Source organism: Canis aureus, chromosome 33 (assembly GCF_053574225.1).
Source record: "Canis aureus isolate CA01 chromosome 33, VMU_Caureus_v.1.0, whole genome shotgun sequence".
Lineage (NCBI taxonomy): Eukaryota > Metazoa > Chordata > Mammalia > Carnivora > Canidae > Canis > Canis aureus.
This window is the reverse complement of record NC_135643.1, coordinates 34,502,046-34,529,957: the sequence shown is the minus strand read 5'-3', so window position 1 is coordinate 34,529,957 and position 27,912 is coordinate 34,502,046. Positions and strand designations below refer to the sequence as shown.

Here is a 27,912-nt window from a genome sequence, read left to right as displayed (position 1 = left end):
ATCCCTCCTATCCAATACTGGGCAGCTGAAGTGTAGTTACTGTGATTGGGAAACTGAATTTTAAATTTTAACATGTGGCTAAATTAATTTAGTACTAGTGGCTACAGTACTAATATAAAGTTAGAAAAGTGCATATATTCTGTCTATATAGATTCTGAAAGTATGCAAAAATACAAATATTTGTGACAAAATATCTTATAAAAACAATGTCTATTAGGTCTTCATGAAAAAATACTGATTACCAACAAAGAAGCATCATTTGTGCAAGTGTGTCATTCTGCTGTTCAAATACAAGACTAAGTATGAAGGACTATAACAGTACTTTAATCTCATAAACATCACTGCAGTGGATAACAGAATGACTAATACAACTACCAACAAATAGTAAGATTCTTAAAAACAAACAAACAAAACAAAACAAAACAAAATAGTAAGATTCTTGCTAGTCCAGACTTATCAGAGTGTGTCTACTGATAAGCTGAAGTTAATTAATATTAAAAATTTCTGCTCTAAAGATAATGTCAAGAGAATGAGAAGACAAGCCACAGACTGGGAGAAAACATTTGTAAAAGACACATCTGATAAAGGACTGTTGTCCAAAATACACAAAGAACTCTTAAAATTCAACAATAAGAAAGTAACCAACATAATTTTAAATAGGGCTGAAGACCTTAATAGGTAACTCATAAAGAAAACATACGGATGGCAAAGGAGCATATAGGAAGATGCTCCACATCATAAGTCATCAGGGAAATGCAAAATTAAAACCATGAGATACCACTACACACCTGTCAGAATGGCCAAGATCCAAAACACTGATAATGCCAAATGCTGGAGAGAATACAGAGCAACAGGGATCCCTGGGTGGCGCAGTGGTTTGGCGCCTGCCTTTGGCCCAGGGCGCGATCCTGGAGACCCGGGATCGAATCCCACATCGGGCTCCTGGTGCATGGAGCCTGCTTCTCCCTCTACTTGTGTCTCTGCCTCTCTCTCTCTCTCTGTGTGACTATCATAAATAAAAAATAAAATAAAAAAAAAAAAAAGAATACAGAGCAACAGGAACTCTCAGGGGGAATGTAAAATGGTACAGCCACATTAGAAGGCAGGTGGTGGTTTTTTACAAAACTAACATATGATCCAGCAATTGTGCTCCTTGGTATTTACCCAAGAGTGGAAAATGTATGTGCACACAAAGACCTGTACACGGATGTGCATAGCAGCTTCATTCATAATTGCCAAAACTTGGAAGCAATCAACATATCCTCCAGCAGGTAAATGGATAAATAAACTGGAGTGGAATATTACTCAGTGCTAAAAAGAAAATGAACTATCAAAACATTAAAAGACAGGAAAGAAACTTAAATGCATTTTAGGTGATATGCATATTACTTACGATATGCATATAATAGTGTAAATTACAAGAGTAAATTTTAATTTAACATTTTCTATAATGGACATATGTTACTCTTCTCTTAATAAAAATAATAAGCATTGTTTTTATTTTTATTTTTTTAAAGATTTTATTTATTTATTCATGACAGACACAGAGAGAAAAAGAGGCAGAGACACAGGCAGAGGGAGAAGCAGACTCCATGCAGGGAGCCTGATGTGGGACTTGATCCTGGGACTCCAGGATCATGTCCTAGGCTGAAGGCAGGTGCTAAACCGCTGAACCACCCAGGGGTCCCATAAGAATTGTTTTTAAATAATATGTGATGAAAGTAACTCATTTACAATAACAATAAAGTACATAGGGGATCACTGGGTGGCTCAGCGGTTTGGCGCCTGCCTTTGGCCCAGGGGGCGATCCTGGAGTCCCGGATCGGGATCAAGTCCCGCATCGGGCTCCCGGCATGGAGCCTGCTTCTCCCTCTGCCTGTGTCTCTACGTCTATCATAAATAAATAAATCTTTAAAAAAAACATAAACAATAAAGTACATAAAGTACTTTTGAAATTAACTAAAAAGGATATTTGTTTGCTATACTAAGTTCAACAAGCCTTTCCCTAAAGACATACACATAGAAATAATACTAGTTGTATAAAAATACTTTATTATTCTGATGAAAGATGGTATTTGAAAAAAGTCAATCCTCCCCATAAGTAGACTGAACAAATTCCTCACAAATTCCCACTAGATAGTTCATTTTGTTTTGTTTGGAATTTGACCAAATTATACCCATGTTCACTTGTTAGAAGATACAAGAGAGAATACGCTTTTAAAAAAATTAACAGTAAAGCCTCAGGACAGCAAGGGTAAATGTTAAAACATATTTTTAAAAATAATTAAAACACTATGAATTTAGCCTAAGAATTCTACTTCAAATAGGTAGAATTACAAGAAGGTAGGTAGATAGCCTTGAATAAATACGAATTTATTCGTATAAGAATTCATATAAATAAGAATTCCTTGAATAAATACGAACATCACATGAGATGAAGAAAGCAAAACAAGTAGATTAGGAAGGAATAACTTCCTATCGAAATGGAGTGTTAAAAAATTGGCTTTATACTTGAGAAACAGAATCACTGAATTTTTTATCTCAGACTTTCCCCAAAGTAAATCAGATAGAATAGCATTAATTTTTTTAATACAGCCAATAAAAGTGTTGAGCTTTAAATGATCTCTGGAAAGAGAAGGAAACAAGGTGAGCAGAAAGAAAAGAAATTCTTATTGCAGATTCTTATTAGATTTGACTACATAATCATAGAATATTTTTGGAATGTTTGAAACATCTGGAGCAGAGGTTTCCAGTCCAAGATGACTGACTGAGCACAAATGTTTTCACTCCTTTCTTCCTAAAGCTTCTTTAGAAATGATAGGAAAGTACATAAAAGGGCATATCTAATATCTCTGAGAATTGGTATGAGGAAATGAGGTGTGGGCAGGGCTACAGTCATCAGTGTAATAGATTTTTGACAAATTTCTAGAAAACAAATGCTAAGAATAGCTTACTGAGGAATAAAAGTGAACGGAGGAAGTCATGCCCAGAACACACAAGAGAATCCTGTAGCAGAGGTGAAAACAGCTTCCAGAATGGCGGAGAGCTTAAGTGGACAAGCCTGGGAGCTATAGTGGGTGGAGCAAGAAATCACAAGGGAGAGCTCTGGAAAGAGGAGTTGGAGCAGTTTTCCCCATCTATTACATCTTCCCTTCACTTCCGTGGAGGTAAAGCAGAGGCAGTTGCATTTACTCCCCAAAGTAAAAATGCACATCAGTTCTCTAGATAGAGAGATAAGCTGCCTAAAGAGTGATTAGAACAGATAACTCAAGGTAACACCCTCCTAAAGCTGGCATCCGGGAGGTGGCTTTGCGCTCCTTCTCTATGCACCTTAGAGAAAGCGCTGGCCACCGAACACACCACACCACATTCATACACAGTTTGAACCTAACCTCCCAGTTAGAGGCAAGGAGCTAAAATCGGCCAAATAACTGAACAAAGCAAACTAGATTTTTCTTTTATAAAATTTGCAGGAACATCATTTTGAATGATAACACAGTTTTAGGCCGGTGATGAAAATGTAAACTGGTGCAACTGTTTTGGAAAACAACTGGCACATCATTTTACATTTATGTAATGACTCTACATCAGAAATACCAGCATGCAGGCTGCCCGGGTGGCTCAGCGGTTTAGCGCCGCCTTCAGCCCAGGGTGTGATCCTGGAGACCTGGGATCGAGTCCCATGTCAGGCTCCCTGCATGGAGCCTGCTTCTCCCTCTGCCTGTGTCTCTGCCTCTTTCTCTCTCTTCCTGTGCTTCTCATGAATAAATAAAATTTAAAGAAAAGAAATACCTGCATGCATACATAGATGTTTCTGTATTTACTTTTAACATCAAATAGCCAGAAACCAATAGGAATCCAGCAATTGAGGATTAATCACATCATAGTACATTTTACAATGGAGTATTATAGAAAATTATATGTATATCACATACATGTATACACAAAATGATTATATTCACTCACAAAGTAAATAAATTGTTATCAGTAGTCAATTTGGATTTTCAAATTGAGGGATTTTGTTTCTCACTTTTATATTTCCAGGTTTTTGAAGTTTTCTATCAAAAATATGTAATATTTATAACACATTCATTCCATTTCCATGCCCCTGGAGCTTTACTCCCACTCTCCTTGATCAAATCTCTTAAAGTATTAGTGTCTATATTAAAATATATTTAATTTAATTAATTAAAGATATATAAATATATTAAATATCAGTAAGTGAACCCTACTTACTCCCCAGATAACTAAAGCCTGGCATTGCCTCCACCACCACTCTGCCCAAACACTCATTGTTAAGGGCACGAAATACCTCATAATATTCACACAAATGCCCTTTCCTCTGAACATTTATCTAATTGGACTTCTTTCTGACACTATACACTAATAATCCCTTTTCTCCTCCAATTCTTTCTTAGTTCTGAGATGCTACTGCTACTTGACTGTATTCCACTGTCACAGTATTGAAGAAAATACAGAATCCAAAGACTCTAAACAAATTTCATTTTACATATCAGCCCATCCTTTCTTCTTTATATTAAAAATCATTTCTATGTTTGCATTCACGACAAGAAACAATGCCAGTTTTAATAAGAGTGCACACCTCTCACCATAGGGAAGCCATTAACATTTAAGTGCAAATTAATTCAGCAAGGATATGAGAGTAGCACTTTACTTGAAAGCTGTGTATCCAAAACACTCATTTGTAAAAGTGATCCATCTAAGGCCAAGTCCTTAGAACACCAGGAAAAAAAAAAAAAAAATTAATTAGCTCTATCATTCTTGCTCCTAAACCTCAATGGTTCACTTCCACTGAAATTCAACAACAGAACACCCCAATATACTACTAAGATTTTTTTAAAGATTTATTTATTTAGTTTAGAGAGAAAAAAAGAGAGAGCCAGGGGAAGGGGCAGAAGGAGAGGGAGTCTTCAGTAGACTCCATGCTCAGCGCGTAGATGACACGGAGATCACCACCTGAGCCAAAACCAAGAGTAGGAAGCTTAACCTACTGCACCACCCAAGTGCCCTTATACTACTGGGATTTTTTTTTTTAAGATAAAAAAATAAATTTCATGAATCCCTCATTTTTCCCATTTTCTCAAGCAGGAGTCATAATATCAGTCTAACAGCTACCTTAGGAGACCTCTATCAACCCTACTTTAAAATGCTATTTTCACCTATTTAGTAAAAAAAAAAAAAAAAAAAAAAAAGGAGAATCATCAGTGGCTACCATATGAAAGATCATTTCTGTGGTTTTTGTTATTTGAGGCTAAATCATGAATAATGCTGAACTGAAAAGTATACATGAGGATGAACTATACAGGAAAAAAAAAATGGCAAGCACATAAACTATAGGAAAGAATTTAAGCTTTTGTAGCCTGCCAGCCCAGCAGCTCAACAATTCAGGAAAAAGAGGGGGAAAAGAAAGAGAGGCAAACCAAGAAACAGGCTCTTAACTCTAGAGAACAAACTGAGGATTACCATAGGGGAGGAGTGGTAGAGGGGTGAAACAGGTGATGGGAATGAAGAAAGGTGATGAGCACCAGGTGCTGTATGGAAGTATGGAATCACACTATATTGTACACCTGAAACTAATATTACACTGTACGTTAACTAACTGGTATTTGAATAAAAACTTGAAAGAAAACCTATCATTTTAAACAAGAATTAATCAAAGTGTTTTTGCATTAAAGGAAAAACAAAATAAAAGCTAAAGGGAAATTTGGGACACCTGGGTGGCTCAGTGGTTGAGCGTCTCCCTCCAGCTCAGGGCACGGTCCCAGAGTCCTGGGATTGAGTCCCACATCAGGCTCCAGGAGCCTACTCCTCCCTCTGCCTATGTCTCTGTCTCTCTCATTAAATAAATAAATAAATGAAATCTTTACAAAAAAAGGCTAAAGGGAAATTTAAAATCATGTCTATTATGTGAATTGAGCTATTTAGAAAAATGAACTGGATGATTTAGTCTCCAAAGCAGATTATGTAGTCTGGCAAACTGAATAGCTAAATTTCTCAGTACTTTTAAGTTTCCCCAGTATTTCGTATTATGAAGACTGCAATAAGATGAAAAAATATATCAATCATAACTACCACCAGAGGTCAACCTTGGTACTACATGAAATATTGTTAGAATAATTTCATCTCTCTTCAAAGCACCTTTTATAAGTAAGCCTAGGAAAATACCATCCAGTAAAATTAAAAATAAAAAAAATCAAATCAAATCTATCAAAGTAAAGACTAATTATGAATCATTACCAGTGCTTTTAAATAAATACCAACAGCATTTTTCACAGAACTAGAACAAATAATCCTAAAATGTGTATGGAACTGATGAGAGAGCAGAAGTCTATCTGAGGACAAAGCATAAACTGATACCCCACACCCCCAGCCCAGGTAGGATACGTGTGACATTCCTCAGGCTCTCATGGCTGCCCTTTTTTTTTTTTTTTTAAATCAATAACCTAGCTTCCGGAAGGAAATGTAGATACAATTAAATGTCCTTATAACCTGCAGCCCCCCCCAAAAAAAATAAATAAATAAATAAAAATAACCTGCAGCCCATAGACCAGATACTTGAAATAGGCAGAGCATCATGTTCCTCCAGGAAGTTCCCAACAGTCTTAATGTTAATGCTTTGCCAGAGGAAAAACAGCATTAACTTGACAATGGCCTCCAATATCTTGCAGATCCTCCTCAGCATAAGAAAATCCTTTCCTTACCTCGAACTCCCAGATATATATAATCAGCCACCCCTCACAAGCCCAGGGCAGCAGCTCTTCCTGCCCACAGGTCCTGTCCCCAGGCTTTAGTAAAACCACCATTTTGCACCAAAGACATCTTAAGAATTCTTTCCTGGTCATTGGCTCCAGACCTCACCGTACCAAACCCCGCCTATACTGCCTATATTCCAAAACTACATCAGAGCCCCAAAACACCTGAATAGCCAGAGCAATCTTGAGAAAGAAGAACAAAGCTGAAGGTATTACAATCCTGATTTCAAAATATACTACAAAGCTATAATAATCAAAACAGTAAGGTACTGGCACAAAAACATACATATAGATCAATAGAACAGGACAGAGAGACTGGAAAAAACCCACACCTACATGGTCAATTAAGCTGCGACAAAGGACACAAGCACACAAAAAGGGGAAAAGAGTTTTTTTGATAAATGCTGCTGGAAAAACAGCAGATACATGCAAAAGAATGAAACTGGACTACTTTCTTACACAAAAATAAAACTGAAAATAAAATGAATTAAAGACATAAATTTGAGACCTGAGGCTATAAAAAACTCTGAGAAGAAAATATGAATAGTAATCCTTTGGAAATCATCCTTAGCAACATTTTTCTACATAGGTCTCCTCAGGCAAGGGAAACAAAAACAAAAAATATACTGGAACTACACAAAAATGAAAAGCTTTTACACAGCAAAGGAAACCATCAACAAAACAAAGAGGCAACCTAGTGACTGGGAGAAGACATTTGCAAATGATATATGTGATAAGGGGCTAATATCCAAAATATATAAAGAACCTACACAACTCAACACAAAAACAAACAAAAAAATCTGATAAAAAATTAGGCAGAGGACCTGAAAGAGATATTTTTCCACAGAAGACATGAGAATGATCAACAAACTCACAAAAAGATGCTCAACATCACTAATCATCAAGGAAATGAAAATTAAAACCACAGTGGAATATCGCCTCACACCAGTCAGAATGGCTAGTATCAAAAAGACAAGAGATAACAAGTGTAGGTGAGGATGTAGAGAAAAGGGAACCTTATGCATCGTTGATGGAAATGTAAATTAGTGCAGCTACTATGGAAAAAATTATGGAGGTTCCTCAAAACATTAAAAATAGAAATATCATATGATCCAATAATTCCACTACTAGGTATTTATCCAAAGAAAATGAAAACATAAATTTGAAAATTTATATGTTTACTGTAGCATTATTTACAAAAGCCAAGATAAGGAAGTCACCAAAGTACCCACTGATAGATGAATAAAGAAGATGTAGTGTATATGCACAATATATTACTCAGCCACAAAAAAGAAATGAGAACTTGCCATTGGCAACAACACGGATGGACTGAGAGGGTATTATGCTAAGTGAAACAAGTCAGAGAAAGACAAGTATGGTATAAATTTCACTTATATGAGGAATCTAAAAAACAAAACAAATGAACAAACCCAAAACAGATTTAAATATAGAGGACTGGTGGTGGCCAAAGGAAAATTGGGAGGGGTGTGTGTGAAATAGGTAAAAGGGTTTAAGAAGTACAAACTTCCAGTTCTAAAATAATTAAGTCATGGAATTGAAATGTAGAACATAGGAAATATAGTCAGTAATATTGTAATAACATCAGATGGTGACAAATAGTGACTACAGTTACTGTGGTGAGCACTGAGGAAGGTACAGAATTGTCCAATCACTATTTGCCACCTAAAACTAATATAACACTGAATGTGTATTTTACTTTAATTTAAAAGAGAAAATAAAATCTAATTTCTGTACCCACTAGCACAATTTAAGCTCCAAAAGGATAGAGATTTTAGTAAAAGCAGGTAACTATTTTATTCTCATTGCTAACTTTAATTTAAAAGAGAAAATAAAATCTAATTTCTGTACCCACTAGCACAATTTAAGCTCCAAAAGGATAGAGATTTTAGTAAAAGCAGGTAACTATTTTATTCTCATTGCTAACCATGTAGTAAGTACTTAATAAATATTTACTGAATGAACTGACTGCAATTACGATTTTGAACCAGGATATGCAGTTGGACCACAGGCACTGTCACCTACAGTCCCATCTTTTCCTTTAATCTTAAATGAATGAAATGCAATTTTATCAATTGCCTTACTTCTCAACAAAATCATAATCAAAAGCTTTTGCCTGAGGCATTGTAATCTGAATTACAGAGAAAATTTCTAGGGTAATGTGTATTGCAGTTGGAGGAAGAAAGCAGCAAAATACATATTCCGTCTCAGCTTTTCCTTAAATCTAGGGATCTTTTTTCATCTTATTTATTAACTTCTTACACATTCAATGTGTAAATGACCAAGAAAACGACCATGATATTTATTTATTTATTCATGAGAGAGAGAGAGAGAGAGGCAGAGGGAGAAGCAGGCTCCATGCCCGGAGCCTGATGTTGGACTCGATCCCAGGACTCCAAGATCACGCCCTGGGCGGAAGGCAGGTGCTAAACCACTGAGCCACCCGGGAATCCCCATGACTGTGATATTAAATAACAAAAGAATGTGACGAGAAGCTGGAATTTATTGGATGTCATAATAGGCATATGAGAGACAGCTGGAGCATAATTTTCCTCCTCTTTGCTTTAGCTCGGCTCATTGCCAGAAAGACCAAAGTCATTTCATAGCCTGTCTAGGAGCTAGTTTTAGTGATAAAAAGTAAGTTCTGGTGAAAGTACATGGGCTAAAAGCGGAAGTGATACGTGCAATCTCTAATTTATTCCTTTAGAGGTTTCACTTTTCACTTTCCTGGTAGCTGGGAGAAAAACATGGTAATGATTAACATCCTGGACCATGCAGGCTGAAGTATACAGCAGGAAAGGTCCAACAACAAAGATTACGTGAGTGACGCTGTGGAAGGAGACTATCAGCCCTGCCTTGCTCATGCCCATTATGACCATTCTCTGGGAAGCCACTAAACTACTTTTTTCTAAAGTCATTGTTTTTTGAGCCTCTGTTTCCAGCACTGGGGTGACCAGCCATCCTGCTTTGCCCAGAACTGAGGGGATTTTCAGGATGTGGAACTGCCAGTGTCATTATCTGGGCAAACCAGAACAAGCTGGTCGCCCTCTAGCTCGGGTCTTCCATCCATTTTTTTTTTTTTTTAAGATTTTATTTATTTATTTGAGAGAGAGAGAGAGAGAGAGAGCAAGAGCATGAGTAGGGGGAGAAGGAGAAGCGGACTCCCTGCTGAGCTGGGAACGCGACCTGGCCCTCGATGCCAGGCCCCTGGGATCATGACCTGAGTTGAAGGGAGACACTTAACAGACTGAGCCACCCAGGTGCCCCTTGGGTCTTCCATCCTAACATAACACTATTAACAGCAGATCTTAAAAAGAGCTGTACTTTGTACTATGTACCTTCCCTGCCTCATAGGTTTTATGAGCATGATCTCATTCTACACTGAGACCACACCAAGGGAGAAGAGTTGTTCTCATCTCACAGACAAGAAGAATAAGATTGAGGAAGATAAGAACTTTAGCAAGATCTAGCATCTTGTATACTGCCAAAGTTCAGGTCCTCAACCGTATAACCCACTTTCATATCCCACCATGTGAAGAAGAAAACGAAGCTGAAAAAACATTTTAACTGTGGACAAACTATGGGGAAACTGCTTTATTGCTAGAGACCTAGCTGTCCAACAGCCCCAGGCTTAAGCATTTACTTCCATATGCAGGCAGTATCTTGTGCTGAATTTCATTAGGACTTCCTTCTTGCAAGTAAACTACTAAAAGGAAGCAGCTCCCTAAAATCACACAGTGAAATGGGAACACCCTGACTGAGGGTGGGAGGCTGGGGAGAAATAATTTAGAAAATTAAGGCCATCTATTGTTGGTTAATACTGCTATTAATCTGGCTGTGTAGTCAGGCATTTTTAATTAATTAGGAGTGCAATAGGGCTAAAAACCTTACATAGGCATTAGAACCACTCAGGTTGGCTGCTGGCAGTTAATAAAGATAGAGAACTCAGATTTTCAAAGTCTACTACTTCCTCAAATTAATAGCTTTGATTCATTAGGGAAAATCAGATACTTATGTATTTGTATGGAAGCGCACACATAACCACAGAAATACAACTGGAATATGCTAAATGCAAAGGGAGAAATTGCATTCCATTTCACAAATTAAAAATAACAAATTAACCCAAGGCTACTTGTCAAAAGCTTTTATTCAAAATTTCTAACACACTTTCACGTTTTTAAAAATAGTTTTTGTGTCTAATAACAAAATCAAAAGGCACAATAGAAGATATTCTATTATTAATACCACATTCTTTCACTGACATGTCATCTTAAAGAAAATGAGACTAAGATAAATTTCTAAAAGTACCATACAGGCAGATCTTTCTTTATTCACACAAAATAATGAAAGAAATAGATCAGTAGCAAGCCCATTTAAAAATTTTAATTCTGGGGCAGCCTGGGGTGGCTCAGTGGTTTAGCGCTGCCTTCAGCCCAGGGTGTGATCCTGGAGGCCCGGAATCGAGACCCATGTCAGGCTCTGGGCATGCAGCCTGCTTCTCCCTCTGCCTGTGTCTGTGTCTCTCATGAATAAATAAAATATTTTTAAAATAAAAAAAATTAAATAAAATCTTAAGATAAAAAATAAATAAAAATAAAAATTTTAATTCTGCACCTGGGATTTTAATGAGGGCCAAGGGGCACACGAAAAACCTCCTTGTGAAGGAGAGGTTATAAAGAACATTTCTGGTGTCCTTTATTGTTCCCGTGGCATTCCAAGTTAGCTGCGCTTCACCACTTTTCTACACTACCAGTATCTTTTCAGACATCTAGTACAGATGGTGAACCTGTCATGAGAAACCCAATGCTATACCCTTATCAGTGATAGTTGGCCCGGGCCCTCCTGGGGCACTTTTCCAGAAATCATCAGGTGGGAAGGTAAGATTAAAAACAAGCAAAAGGGTAGCCCAGGTGGCTCAGCAGTTTAGTGCCGCCTTCAGCCCCGGGCGTGATCCTGGAGACCCAGGATGGAGTCCCACCCATATCGGGCTCCCTGTGTGGATGGAGCCTGCTTCTCCCTCTGTCTCTGCCTCTCTCTCTGTGTGAGAACAAATAAATAAATCTTTTAAAAAAAATAAAATAAAAACCAGCAAAAGAGGGGAAAGGAAAATAGGATAATATGGATACCAAGGTACTGCCACTCAGTACCTTGTATATAATATATATCAAATTAATGCTTGATAATAGCGATTAAATATAACTATATTAAACACAGATTTAATTATCTAATAAAATAGTTATCAAACGTTCGTGTCCAAAACAATCACCTGTGGTGTTACTAAAAATGCAGATTCCAGGGTTTCTTCATCACATTGGCTGTTAGGAAGTCTGGGGGAAAAAAAATCCAAAAATCTGCATTTCTAATATGTATCTGGAGATTTTGATGCAATTCAACCACCAGATTGAAAGACAAGGATCTAATACTCAATCCTTACGTGCACTGAAAAATCCAAATTATTTGAAGGGCATGTAGATCTGAAATATAAAGACTAGAGTTAAAGCTCAGTTTTCCTGGGTACTTAGAAAGCATAATACCCAGCTCAAGATCTTAAGGAACTCAGAATAAAGCAATACCAAAGTATATGTTTTTAATGTCCTGTTACAAGGTACCTATGATATCTCGAGAACACATGAATACAATTTTAGTAATTTATAAGGCCATGACTGTACCTTTCAATTTTCAGTTAAATATTACATATTCAACTTTCTCATTATCACTTAATGCCACAAATTATAACATAATTTGAAATATCAGTGTATTAGTAAAGTATTAATCAATGTCACTCTAGGTAGATAATCTAAATAAATGTCAATGTCTATTTAAAATTTTGTTTTTTGGATATATGCCAGACTTCAGTAACCTAATACTATCTTTTCAGGCAGCTCCAATTTCAAGTTGTTTACACTATGAAAATAATATTTTAATTGATCCTATAATGAAGTATCTGTAATGCAAAAAAAAAAAAAAATACATATGGCATGCATCTATGGATTCCCCTATCAGTAGCCTTTGTAATTTAGGGACAAGTCTTTTAACTTCTCTGTGCCTAATTTCGTTCACCTGCTAGGTAAGGCTATGATGTTAGATGGTCTTGGTGATCCCTTACAATTAAAAAACTTACTGAAACAATGGTTTAAAAATAGGCTTAATGAGACTGATTTCATTCATAAAAGTAGTTAAGATAGATGCTAAGAAAAAAATGGAGAAAAAGGAAACTCACCACAATTTTAAGCTTTATGTTATCAAGAATCTTTAATGTGAAGCAAATTTCATAGGAATGCTGTTAAAATGAGAATTCTGATTCAGTTTGTCTAGCATGCAGCCTTAGATTATTTACTTCTAAGCTTTCTGGTGATATGGGATGATGCAGGCAGATGGACTGCACTTTGGGTAAGAAAGAATTCAAGGTGGGGCACCTGGGTGGCTCAGTGGTTGAGCACCTGCCTTTGGCTGAGGTTGTGATCTCGGGGTCCCAGGATCCAATCTCACATCAGGCTCCCCACAGGGAGCCTGCTTCTCCCTCTGTCTATGTCTCTGCTTTTCTCTGTGTCTCTCATGAATAAATAAAATATTTAAAAAAAAAAAAAAAGGATTCAGGGTAAAGCCAAGAAGTAGAATTAATAATAATAAAACCTGATTAACAGTGCTCAAGTGGTCAACAATACAGTAACTACTGGAAAACAAATTATTTTTTAAATGCACATACACAAAAGACGATTTGCTTAAAATAATCAAAGGACCTAATTTATCTATATAATTTTTTAAGGGACAGTAATGTGGTTAAGTGAGCCAGTTTTTGAACATATGGCTATGTTCCAGTGGCTCTCAACTCTAACCATACTTTATAATCGCCTGGGATGCCTATAGGATCTAGAGAAGCGGGATCCCTGGGTGGCGCAGCGGTTTGGCGCCTGCCTTTAGCCCAGGGCACGATCCTGGAGACCCGGGATCGAATCCCATGTCGGGCTCCCGGTGCATGGAGCCTGCTTCTCCCTCTGCCTGTGTCTCTGCCTCCCTCCCTCTCTCTCTCTGTGACTATCATTAAAAAAAAAAGGATCTAGAGAAGCCTGAAAACCTATCAGCTCTTAGCTTATCAATAAAATCAGAATTTCTGGAGATAAGACTTTGGTTTTACCTTTTTTTTTTTTTTTTTTTTTTGCTTTTTTAATGCCTGTCAAGTAATTACAATATTGAGAACCTCTGGGCTGCCCTTACACACAGTCATAGCAAAACATGCCAAAGTAAACAACTAATCCAACCCATTTTGGTTGTTGTTTTTAATAAACTGAGGAGCAGAATGTGTATGTAGCAAAGTATTAACAGAAAAGCATTTTGAAATCGATACCTAGTTTTTCTTTATCCCGAAAATGTTTTCATCACATGGAAAAACTGAATTGATTATATTTACTATCAGAGATCACTGGTTCTCCACCTTAGGCCTGCATCAAAACCACCTGGAGAACCTATTAAGACAGACTATTGGCTTCATCCTCACAGTTTCAGATTCTAGAGGTATGGGATGGTCCCCAAAATTTGCATTTCTAACAAATTCCCAGGTGATGCTGGTACTGCTAGTTCAGGCACCATTTCAAGAATCACAGAGATAAAAGTTTGCAATTTTAAAAAATGCAATTAAAAAAATGCAATTGTCTTTTTTAATAAAGAAAATAGTGGCTAATATTAAGACACTTTTGATTTTTATCCCATACCCAGTTTTAAAATATATATGATATACAAATCATACAGGAATAAGTGTGGGTTTCTTTTCTCTTCATCTCTTCAAAACCAGCCTGGTACAGTTATCTCCATGCAACTGCATCATGTGATCAACATTCAGCAAAACAATAAGGAAATTCTTTGTTTTTATTCTGATCTCATCTTTAAACAAACGAAAAAAGTTTCATAAATGAGACTGCATGACACTTTAAGTTCTTATAAGTACAGGCTTTCTTAAAAAGAAAACTAATGTTTGGCAATGTTTTAAAATGTTTCATTAGGACTTTTTAGAATTGTCTTTTATTGGGATTTTAACTTGTGGAATACCACAGTGAATGGGAAGGAGACCCAGATCAACACAACAGGACAAATTCACATATGGAGAAACAGTTTTTGTTTTGTTTTGTTTTGTTTTACTATAATTTTTTTAAAGTATCTACATCCAAAGTGAGGCTCGAAATCACAACCCTGAGATCAAGAGTCACGTGGTTCTATTGACTGAGCCAAAAAGGCACCCCAGGAAACACCTTTTTAAGACATCATTACATGATAGTCTTAAGGCTGCAGAAATGTATTAGGATCACAAAATATCATAGGTTGTTTCTCTTCCTTATTAATAAAATCCTTTTTGTTAATATCACTGGTTTAAGTGGATTTTTAACATTTTCTACATTAACATTATTAACACTCACAAAATAAATTGCCAAGTGATATCTTAAACACATTTTAGAACCAAAAACATTTGCACAACTATAACCAAAAACAAACTTCTGGATATTTCTGTTTAATTCCTTGGAAGTCCACATGAACAAACAACAAACAAACCAATGCTGTCTTCTAAAATACCTGCATAATCACCTCATAATCATAAGAGAAGGTTACTATGGGCTATTAGAGAAAAGAACAAAGTTATATCATTCCCCAGAAGAGAAAGATTTGGGTAGGTTCTGTAGAAAGACAGAATGCATTTCTCTGATGTTTCCTCACTAACAGGTGAAAATGTAATTTTGTGCCTTCTTAACATCTAGAATCACACGTGGTATTCAGCATAATGAAGCAAGTCCAGAGAAATCTTTCATATAGCATCACCATTGTTATTAGTCTTGGAAACAATACAAATTTACTTGAATACTGGTACTTAATACACTTGTTATGAAATGATACCAAATATTTTTAAAATATGTATTTTCATTTAAAACATGTCAAAGTATGCCTGGGTGGCTCTGTCAGTTAAGCGTCTGCCTTTGGCTCAGGTCATGATCCTAGGGTCCTGGAATGGAGTCCCATGTTGGGCACTCTGCTGGGCAGGAAGTCCGCTTCTCCCTCTTTCTCTGCCTCTTCCCCTAGCTTGTGCTCTCTCTCTCTCAAATAAACAAATAAAATCTTTAAAAAAAAACAAAGTCCCAATTTAAAGACTAAAGATAACTGAGTCCAAATCTTCTCATTTGTAAAGAAAGGGACAAGTTCTCGAGGGGAGGGGAGGGAGGCAGTTGCCTAGCATCACCTGGATAAGTTTGTAGTTACTCACTGACAGAGTGGGACCTAGCACTCAGGTTTCCTGGGTCCTAATTCACTATCTCTTATCTGTACCATATAAAGACCCTCCAAAGTGGTCACTGCCATATGTCAGGCAATAGATTAACTTTTTCCTAAATTCTGAGACACCCAAATCAAAAGCAGTTTCTGAAAAGCTTTAATAATGACCTTCTTTAAACCTTTTTACAAAAAACTTTTAAATTTTATGCTAGGTTTTTAAAAATCACCATGTATTCTGGCTCTAAGGCAGAAGAGTTCTATCATATAATAGGCTGCTTGAAAAAAAAAATAGGCTGCTTGTTGAATGAATGTCTGAATTAATTCGCCTATGTTACAGATACTCACTATACAGACCTCCAGGAATCAACATGTCTAGTTCAAAACATCTCATGTCTTTTTGGGCAGAGAAGTATGAGGAGGAATAGGAATGCATTTAAGGAGTATCAAAATTGCAAGCTAAAGTATCTTTACTGTCAAAATAACGATGAAAAAGCATAAAGCAGTTGGGGTTCTTATTCAGGCTGGACTACTACTATACAAGGTGATTTGAATAAAATACCAGCTCCTGTGTAAGTGATGGGCACACCCCTATGACCCCACACACACCTTTACCCACATCCTCCCCTCCCCAATCACTAGGGTCCCTCTTCTGATTTCCCCACCAAAGGCAGGAACATTACCTCCAGAAGGGCAGGCAGGAGTAGGAAGAAAGAGAGTGGGACAGCAAAAGGAAGGAGCAGGACAGCCAGGGGACCTTGTTTCTGTAGATTCTGCGTAGTTGTGAAATCTGGACAAGAACGATATCCCAAAGCATATGCTACATAAATTCTAACTGACCAAAATACCATAGTTACCTCCCAAATGGGCTCAATAATTAAAAAAAAAAAAAAAAAAAATTAAGAAGAGGCAAACAGCAGACTCTGGCATCACTTCTTATGAATAGTTTAACCAAACCTGTTTATTTTCTTTTCAGTTTGGTTGAAGAAATTCCTTAAAATGTGCTCATTCCTATTCCCACTCCTACTGCCCTGCCCAGAAGGAGACAGAAGAAGAGACATTTAGAACCAGAGCATTTTGCCAATTACCAAAGGAGGAAATAAGCACAGAAGAGGAAAAATAAAATAAATTAATTAATTAATTAATTAAAAAAAAGCACAGAAGAGGGAAAAAAAGAACTCTGCCTGGACTGGTGCTTTAAATTAATTGGTATGAAATGTCTTATCTGGGGGTGGGGAGGAAGGGAGCAATTCAAATGTCTCCTAAGTCAGATCTTCCTAATATGTGTAATCATTTCTTTCTCCAACTACTGTTTCATGACATCAGGTGTGCTTATATTCAGATATAAACACAGAATACAAAACTAAATACATGTAATTATCTCTGTCATTATTTCCTTTTATTAGCCTTGCCTAAAGTTAGCTGTGCATGTACTTCCATCCATTAGTAGCCCCAGGTAAATTCAAAAAGACAAACCTACTAAATGACAATAAATATTATAATAAAGAGTACAAAGGACTCACAATGTAGAGATAACAGATAATAACATCTAACTTTGGTGTGACTAAGTGATACAGCAGTCTACATAGCACATTTCACTTAAAAGCAAAATAAGGGAACATTTCAAGGTTGAATTATACAAATTTGGAAAGAACAAACAAAGATAAAACATCAACATACATATAGAAAATTGGAGAATGCGTCTCCCTTACTGCCCTAGTCACTAAAGGTACCACTCAATTTTGTTTTAAAATCCTATCTGTGATCAATGTGTTTGTCTGAGACATTATGAGGCAACTATGGGCAAAGGCCCACCTTCTAAGGGCTCATATCTTCTCAGAGAGAGAATTAACCTAATTCAGTATTAAAGGATCATCAATATAAGTAGAAAAGAAAGTCAAAGAAAATCAAAAGGGACTGGGAAGCAGTAGTCTGAGATGGAACTTAAGTGTCAATATGGTGAAAGATGAAAATTTGCAAGTCCAGAGAGAAAAAAGGCAGGACAAATCAGGTGGGGGAATATCCTGAAACAAATACCTCTAGGAATAAATGGAATGGGGACCTATTGGAGGGTGATCAGAATGCAACTGGACAGTAAGGCCCCAAAAGCCTTAATTTCCCACGTGAAAATTAATGGCACAGTTGAATGGCACTCTTGGAAGCCAAATGGGCCCCAGTAAGGGATGGAGAGAAGAGGAACAAAGGAGCAGGGTGTGGTGAGAAGGAGGCACTGATGTGGTCAGCAAGTGACAGGGACTGAATCAGGCAGCAGAAGCTAAGTGTAAAGTATCAATGTGTGAAAGGTCTTCATGAAGAAGACAGTGAGTGATGGAGTTAGGGACCAGCTGGATATAAGGGGAAAAAAGGAGGCTAGATCCCAAAATGACACCCAAGTCTATGCCCAAAGACAGGCAAATGAGGGGTCAGACCTGAGTCTGGAAGCTGAGCTGAAACTCTACAGAGGAAGTACCTAAGAAGTCAGAGCTAGACTTGCAAACTGTGAATCCTCTATTTAAAAATAAAAATGCAGTGTATGAGTGCGAATAGCCAACCATTCCAGGGGCTCAAGGGGAAGAAAATCTCAGGTAATGGGTAAAGAGTCTCTCGTGAGGCCTAAGGAAAGAGTTATTTAAAGGATGAATGGATAAAGAAGATGTGGTCTATGTATACAATGGAATATTCCTCAGCCATTAGAAACGACAAATACCCACCATTTGCTTCAACGTGGATGGAACTGGAGGGTATTATGCTGAGTGAAGTAAGTCAAACGGAGAAGGACAAACATTATATGTTCTCATTCATTTGGGGAATATAAATAATAGTGAAAGGGAATATAAGGGAAGGAAGAAATGTGTGGGAAATATCAGAAAGGGAGACAGAACATGAAGACTCCTAACTCTGGGAAACGAACTAGGGGTGGTGGAAGGGGGGGGGTGAATGGGTGACGGGCACTGAGGGGGGCACTTGATGGGATGAGCACTGGGTGTTATTCTGTAAGTTGGCAAATTGAACACCAATAAAAAATAAATTTATTAAAAAATAAATTAATTAAATAAAGGTCATTTCAGGTGCACCTGGGTGGCTCAGTTGGTTAAGCGTCTGCCTTCAGCTCAGGTCATGGTCTCAGGGTCCTGGGATGGACCCCCTTACTAGGCTCCCTGCTCAATGGGGAGTCTCCTTCTCACTCTTCCCTTTCCCCCGCTCCTGTGCGTACTCTCTCTCTCTCTCTCTCTCTCAAATAACTAAATAAAATAAAAAAAATAAAAATAAAAATAAAAATAAAGGTCATTTCCATGGCATCCAGGTTTCAGCAGGTGGTGAGCTATAGTTCCAGGGCACCGCTCTAGGAAAGAAGCCTGTGTTCCAACACCAAATCCTCACAGACTATCCTAGTGATCTCCAGAAGTTACTTAAGAGCTCTGCATTCCCAGGTCATGGTTTATAAAACATGACTACCTCCTGGACAACCCTCAGGGTGGAATGAGGATAAATCTATTAGGGTATATGAGTAAGAAATTTGATTACAAATAAGCTGTATGAATAGAACATTTCACTACTGTTCAAGGGAACTATGTACTTCAAACACAAAGTTAGTGTTAAGAGATGTTAACTACAACATTTTCCCATGAATATTCCCAGTAAGCCTCAGCTCTGACCCTGTAAAGTGTTCCCTAGATTGGATATTGAAGACCACAGGTGTTTGCTTGTTTTAATTAAACTCATTCTCAGACCAAAGCTTACACAAAGCCTAGAACGGACACTGACAACACTTGACTTCTTCCTCTTTTTTTGTTTTCCCCTCCACTATTGTTTCTCCTTTCCCTCTGTTCACCTAGTTCTAATTCCCTATTTCTTATTTCCTTCTTTCAGTTCCCTTTACTCTCACTCTAGCTCCTTGATGATACGTTCTCACAAATGCCCCCAAAGGATTTTCAAAACCCTGGAGAGTCAGTGATTAGCATTAATATTCCTTAAAATAGTTCCACCCTTGACCTTATCCACAAATTTCACTGCTTTCCTTACCATTTAAATAGACGGGCAAACCTGCTAGACCAGTTTCCCTCTAAGCCCTGCTCTTTCTGATTGGCTGGTGTGTACAAAGGAACAACAGGTACAGCCCAACAAATGCAAAAGCTATGTAAAGCACAGGGCCTTTCTTCCTGAGAACCTACTGGGAAGGGCCTGCAGGCCCTGCACTATCCAATACTATACAATCTTAAAGCAACTCTCTCAAAGCAGGAAGGCAACATACCAAAGTATTCATTCATTCCACTGCTAATTAAAACAAACAGGAACACACAAAAACCACAACAGAAATCTTTCTGTTGATGTCTTCTCTTAGGAACAAAGGATGTTATGATGAGGGATCACATTAAGCCTTTATCTTAAATTCAGAAGTTTAAAAAAGTCTGGTGGATGGAACTCCATTCAAAATGTGGTGCAGAGAGCAGCCTGGGTGGCTCAGCTGTTTAGCGCCGCCTTCAGTCCAGGGTGTGATCCTGGAGACCCGGGATCGAGTCCTGCGCGTCGGGCTCCCTGCATGGAGCCTGCTTCTCCCTCTGCCTGTGTCTCTGCCTCTCTCTCTCTCTCTCTCTGTCTCTCATGAATAAATAAATAAAATCTTTAAAAAAACAAACAAAAAACAAAATGTGGTACAGAGGTGTGTCCAAGTTTGGTGGTGGTGTGCTAGTGGTGTGTATCGGCTTAAATAGATTAGAGAAATTTGAATTTGCAAAGCAGATTAATGGAAAAAGGTTTCTTTTTATGGAAAGATTTACTTTGATATTGCTGTAAATAGCAGTGCATCTCTTGATACACTGATATGCTTAGTGCCCACATTTGTCCATATTTTTTACTGTAAAATGTATGAAACATACAGAAAAGTCCTATAAAGATTAACAAATATCTGTATATCCATCACCTTTATTTTAAATTCTATAAATATGACTCGGTTTATAAAAACTGAATTTTTATACAACTATTCAAATACAGCATATTCATACACTAGATTCTACTTTCTTTAAAAAATATATTTAAAAATATATATATTTTTTTAATTCATGGGGACATATTATTAAACTAAAATGTCTCACTTGGAGGAAAATCAGCACCACAGTTATTACTTATTAAAGCCAGTTATAGCCAATGTAACAGCTAAAAAATTATGACTTGATTTCTTGAAAATATATCAAGTATTAATTTTTTAAAAATAGAATTGAAAAATACAAAATCATTTTACACGTATTATATATCAATAATATTCCAATATCAAGCAAATATCTACCGAATTGGTTATAATGTAAATTTTTTAGTGAACTGGGATACCTACAGAAGTATTTCTATTCTTGGAGCACCTGGGTGGCTCAGTGGTTGAGCATCCGCCTTTGGCTCAGAGCGTGATCCTGTGATCCCAGGGTCCTGGGTTTGAGTCCCACATCATGTTCCCCATGGGGAACCTGCTTCTTCCTCTGCCTATGTCTCTGCCTCTCTCTGTGTCTTGTGAATAAATAAATAAAATATATTTTTTTTAATTCTAAAAACTAAGTATACGCCAAGTGCCAAATGACAAGTGGTGAATAATGGTAATAAGCATGTACTGAAACATACCAATTTGAACTAAAAAAGAAAAATCTATAGTATTTATAACAAGTTAATCACCAATATGCCTTACAATCAATTAGTAAATAATATGCATTATGTTCGATTGTTGATTGGTTCCCAAACCAGTTCATACATGCAAACATTTTCTCAAAATGCTCACTAATTACAGGGTGAAAAATGTATATACATAGTAAAACAGAAATCTAATTTTAGATGTTTATCTCCAATATAAAGCATTATCTCATCCAAATAGAGAAAATCCAAGGGAAAAAAAAAGTAGGCATTTTTAAATATTACTATGGTACACCTAATTTTTTAAAAAACAAATAATAAATCAGTCTTTCTCCTATTATACAAGTTAGTAATTGCTTCCCATAGTGTTGACTTTTAAGACCATATAAGATATGAAAGTACCTTCTGATCATCAAATATTAATATCATTTGTCTTCTTGTTTTTGTTCAGACTCTTCTAAAATGAATAATCTATCCCTTATTAGATTATCTAAAAAACTAGAACTCACTTATAATACCAAAAATAATTTAACAAGACATTTAAAATGTCTACGATTTGACTACCAGATGCTTTTTTTTTTTTTTAAGATTTTATTTATTTATCCATGAGAGACACAGAGAGAGAGGCAAAGACACAGGCAGAGGGAGAAGCAGGCTCCATGCAGGGAGCCCGACTTGGGATTCGATCTCAGGTCTCCAGGATCACGCCCTGCACTGAAGGCGGCGCCAAACCGCTGAGCCACCTGGGCTGCCTGGGGCTACCCCTACCAGATGCTTTTAAAAAAACAACCTGTATACTACAGAACCCTCCAGGCTGGTAGAAGCGTGGCTTGTCCTGAGGATCCCAACAACTCCCCGCCCCCCCCCCCAGCTCTTGCAATTCCCACCCTCTCCTCAAGGAAGGCTTTCCGATGCTCTCTCTGCTCCCTTCAAAACTTCCAATTGCCCCTAATTCTACCGGCTTCCTCCCCAAAGGCTGTAAATCTGATCAAGTTTTCCTCTTAAATATATCTTTAATCACCCTCCTTGAACCCTGAGAGCACGTACTGCTGAAAGCAATAGTCTCTACAGACCAAGTAATCACCAAATCCAAGTTCCGCTTTTCATAAAAAACAGCCAGCATTTAATGAACGCAAATCAATAACCTCTTAGGTAGGGAGCTTGCCAGACTTTAATCTCATCTGATCTTCACCGTAGCCACATGGTGTAGGCACTTTGACTCTCTTTTTGTAAATGAGAACTATAGTCTAAGTTCAAGGCACAGAGTTAGGGGCAGAACCAGGACTTAATTTTACCTCTTGAACTTCTTTCCTCCTTCAACTACTAAAAAAGCTGTTCTCCCCCAATTTTCCTCCTGCTTTTCACTCTGTACTTCTCATTCCTTACTGCTCCCCTATTTCTCACCTAACGTTTACATTTTAAGATTCCCCAGGCTTTTATCTCCCTCTTACTCTTTGTACCTATCCTGGAAGGCATATCGATTTCCTTTTTTTTTTTTTTTCAACCACCCATGTACTGAAAACTGCTAAATCAGTGCATCCATCCATCCATCTAACCGTCCATTTGTCCACCTACCTATTTAACCATCCGTTTATCTACCTTATTTATCCAGCCAAGACCTCTCTACTCGGAACTTCTGTGCAATGATCCACTGGGCCAGCCTCTTCGGTTGGATTTTCTGTAAGTACTTCACATTCTTTTCCAAAACGGAACTCTATCACCCTTGCTCCTCCAACCTGCCTCTCCTTTAAAGTTCCTATCCCATCCTCATATGTCACCTACCATGTAATCACTCACCAGAGATTCTCCTACCTTATCATCCATGTGATCAAACCCTTTTCTTCACCTCACTGCTACCACACTACAGTATAAGGTCCTCAACAAGATCACTCCAATACCTTCCAAACCACCAATCCTGTCTCATATTCCTCAGATCCATCCTTGTTGATGGCTGTGAGAGTTAACTTTTCATCATATCACTCTTTTGTTTGGAACAAACTTGGGCAGAAAATGGTCCATATTCTTTATGATGGCAAACAGCCCCCCATGACCTTGCCTGTGCCTATAACACTGACTTTTATGTCACCTTCTCTACAAAGCGTCTCTAGTCTTCTGCTCACTTCCAAATGCCTGTTCAGGGCACTCTGCATATCTTTATCACAGCACTCATAGACTTTACAGCATTATATTGCACTTATTGAAACTAATTTGTTTTCAATCTATCTAACCTCTTAAAGCCAGAGCCCTTCCAGGGTTTTCTGTGTCTATATATCCCCAGAGCACAACAATACAATATGCTCTTAATAAAGATTTGTTGAATAAAAGAATGAATGCTTGTAAAATGGTTTGGGTTAGAAAGATGTTGATTACTACTATTTTCTAAGGTTAAATTAAACTAATTTATTCAAACTAATTTGATTACGTAGCTCCTTCATACGTAGGTAAGCAAAATAATATTGAAATGACTGACTTAGCTTCAACTATGGTTATCAAGATTATCAAGTCATACTTCTTATTCCTGGCTTCCAGAATAAGAAAACTTAATAACATTACATATGGCTAGCTAGTTTCAATGGCAGAAAGTGGTACAGAAAATATCACTGTATACATATTCCTAAACAAAAGCAATCTGGCCTACTGTAACAGTACTGTTTTTAAGGGCTACTTCGATTTCTCAGAAAAGCAAAGATTTTTCAGTAGACTGGACCGTCTGAAATTAAGAGACCCTTCTAAAGATCTTATACACAAAATATTCTGTAAAACAATATTGTATTAAAACCATTTATGTACAGAGGCCATCCTACTAGGAACCTCAGCCATATAGCTTACAATCCAGCCCAGAAATAAAGCATGAGAACAGCAAGTACCTGTCACAAAGTCCACAGGGTTTATATTCGGTCAATAGCCCACATCATTTCACAGAAAAAAAAAAAAAAGACAACAGATAATACAGCAGCAGGACACGCTCACAGCCTGACAGCAGTAGAAAGTGATAGCTGATAACAGAAAGAGAACCCAGAAAAACCATAAAAGGAAGAATAGTACTTCTGTCTCCAATCTAGTATTTCGACAGGGCAAACTGAGACCATTTACTATAAACAAAAACAGCTCTATACACCTCAACGATTAGCACCATTCAATTCTTTATGAATTCATGCTCATGAAGACAAGCCAACAAAAAAATTAGCTTAAATCCAGGGGAGCAAGTAGGAGTGTAAGATTTAGAAATTATTTGCTTTTATAGCTGCAAATAGTAAGTTTTAGTAATTGATGATGTGAGGACACAGCCATGGAGAAGATGCACTTATGCAAATAAGCAACGGCCCAGATGGCATCAATATCCATAAACAGAGTATTATTATATATTATAAAAACAATCAAAAGTTCATACTCTCTTGATATATCTGAAAATCTAGTGTAAATTAAGTAGCATCAATTCAATATTTTTTTTTTTTAAGATTTATTTATTCATGAGAGACATGGAGAGAGAAAGTGAGGCAGAGGGAGAAGCAGGCTCCATGCAGGGAGCCGATGCAGGACTCCATCCAGGTACTCCCAGGACTTTGGGATCACACCCCCAGCCAAAGGCAGACACTCAATGCTCAAAGCCACCCAGGCGTCCCAGCATCAACTCAATATTATTTGACAAATAAATATATAACTTTGAAAAGGAATCTGAAAATTGGGCATGTGGTTATTTTTCTTCCTTTATCATCAATATTTAAGTGGTAATAAAGCTGACAAGGTATTATGAAATGTTTTAAGTAACTTAAATCAAATGTCAAACTCTTTATACATGAAAAAATAAATTTTATAAGAAATAAATTTTGTTGTAAATATCTTTATTTAATCCACTGGTTTAATTTCCTAATGAGTGCACCAAGTTGTTTTGTTGTTGTTGTTGTTGGGTTTTGTTTTTTTTTTTTTTTTTGCACCAAGTATTACTACAAGAAGCATAAAGCTCTGAAAATTATATATTTAAAGAGTTCGGATCTCTACATTTGCATTCCTCAGAAAAAGTCAGAAGTATTGTTTCTACTCAGTTATGCCCAGCTACAAAAACACTATTAAGCTTTCACCAAATGTCCAAGCATTATACTTCACTGTAGTTTTTAAACAATCCTATGGCACTAAATCACACAACACTCACTGGATGTCACCTTTATCTTGTGGGTGGCAGGCAAATCAAACAATACTAGAGTATTTCCCTCTGGAATGATCTAGAATTGTTGCTGAATAGTTAGGTTCCTAAAGCCAAACCTCAAACTAACTACCAGAAGATAGTTTTTACATTAGAAAACTAAATCCACTGTTTCCTCTTTGGGATTGGGGGGAAAAATGCTGATTTATGATTTAACTTAGTTAACAAATTCTGGATTCCCTTATCATATAACACTGACTCTTCAATTAATTTAAAAACCTCCAGAGAATAAAGTGTGATTAATCCTAATAGGATTAGAATACCAATTAAACAGGACCTTCTATCCTTTCCTCAAATGGCAATCTTTTTTTTTTTTTTTTTTTTTTTTACCCTCTAAGGATATATAAGCACGGCAATTCTGAGTGGAGACCTTTTTTCGAACACGAAATTACAGAAAAAGAAACCCCAGCACTCTTGGCAAATAGCCAACCAGCCACACCTTCGGGCTATTAATCTTGAAAAACTCCATACACAAGGGGACAACCTTAAAGGGACTGTTTTTAAAGTCGTGTTTCTGTTTGTTTGTGTGATCTTTTCTGGGTGCAACCCACCTGAGATAAAAGGCTCTGTCTTAGGAACACTGACTGACTCAGAGTACAGGTGACTTGGGGTCACCTGGGAACCCCGCCCACCGCCCGTCCCCTCCCTAAGGGCGGCTGTTCAACACGCTCCAGCCTCCCAAGGAGTTAGCCTCTGGGGCTCGGAGAAGTCCTCCCGCCCCGCCCCCCACCTCGCCCTCCCCAGGGCCCCAAGATGCTTGAAGGTGACGGGAACCGGCGGTACAGGTGCGGGGGCGGCCTTTCCCCAAGGAAGCGCTTGCCGAGGGGCGCCTCCACCGCGCTCAACTTCCTCCACCTAGAGCTCAACCGCGCAGTTTACCGGGACGCAGGCGCGCGCCCCCCGCCGCCTCCGCCCGTCCCCCGCACCCCGCTCCTGCAGCCCGGGGACGGCGCCCTACTCCCCGCAGGCTGCTCTGAGGCCAGGGCACGCCGCAGGGCTCCCGCCACCGCGTGGGGAGCGGCGCGCGACCCTGCCGCCCCCGCGCATCCCGGGGAGGGGCCGCACCGGCAGGCGGGCAGCGGCAGAGGCTCAAAGGTCCCGACCGAGGGAGCGGCGAGCGTGCAGGGGCGGGGGCGCGCAGCCCCGACACTCCCCACCCCCACACGCTCGGCTCGGCTGCCCTTCGGGGAGCGGACGCAGGGGGAGACTGTCCCGGGAGGCCCGAAACTTCCTGGCCCCCCAGGCCGGCCCGCAGCGGGCTCCCGCCCGGGGGCTCCCGGACGCCCATCCCTCCAGGGTCAAGTGCCAGGTCCTCGGCCGGACCCGCGCCAGGGTATCCCCTCCCGTCTCGAGTTCGGCGCGCACCTGCCCAAGAAGACCCTCCAACGGGCGCCATATGGAAGAGCAGAGAGCAGCACCGGAGCGACCCCGGGCAGCGGGGAAAGCTCCCCGGCACAGCCCCTCAACCTCTCTCCCCGCTCCCCACCCCCACGCCCCACTCCCTACCTCGCTCAGCCCAGCCCCCTGGGCCCTTTCCACCCCAGCCCCCCAGCCCCCCAGCCCCCCAGCCCCGGGATCGCAGCCACGCGCCCAGCGCTCACCTCCGGGAGCAAACAACGCCCATCTCCTCCCCCCCGGCCCGCCCCGTCTCCCGCGGGAACCGCGCGGTCCCTCGACTCACCTCGGCTCTCGGCTCTCGGCTGCTGCGCGTGAGTTTGAATGTGTCTCCGCCGCGTAATCGTATCCGGGGACAGAAGGGACCCGTGTTTGTGCGCCGGATCGGGTGTCGCCGCCTTCGGTGGCTCGGGGGCGTGATGGACGCTGTGGAGTTAGTGCGTTAGCTTGGGACGGACTCACGGGGCTCGCGATTGATGGCAAAGCTTTAACGGTGCCCTCCCTCGGGCCCGCAGCGCGCCTGCTCCTCCGCTGCTCCCCGCGGGGGGCGCCCCCCCCCCAGCCGCGCCGCGCCCCGCCCCGCCCCGCGCTCGGCTAGAAGAGCTGGAGCGCGCCCCTCTCCTCCCGCGTCCGGCTCGGCGGGGCACCAGCGGGCGCCGCGCG

The 27,912-nt window shown here is 39.1% G+C and overlaps 1 protein-coding gene across 5 annotated transcripts in view; it reads right to left on the bottom strand.

The window, feature by feature from the left end:
• Positions 1–27,678, bottom strand: part of UGT8 (UDP glycosyltransferase 8) — a 104,722-nt gene extending 77,044 nt beyond the window's left edge. For 4 of the 5 annotated variants that reach the window (XR_013370976.1, XR_013370974.1, XR_013370973.1 and 1 more), the window contains exon 1: positions 27,536–27,543. The gene's annotated coding sequence lies outside the window, so the exon portion shown is untranslated. Of the gene's footprint in view, positions 1–27,535 lie in introns of all 5 variants that reach the window. The other variant, XM_077882440.1, reaches the window with a different exon arrangement.
• Between the last annotated feature and the right edge of the window lie 234 nt (positions 27,679–27,912).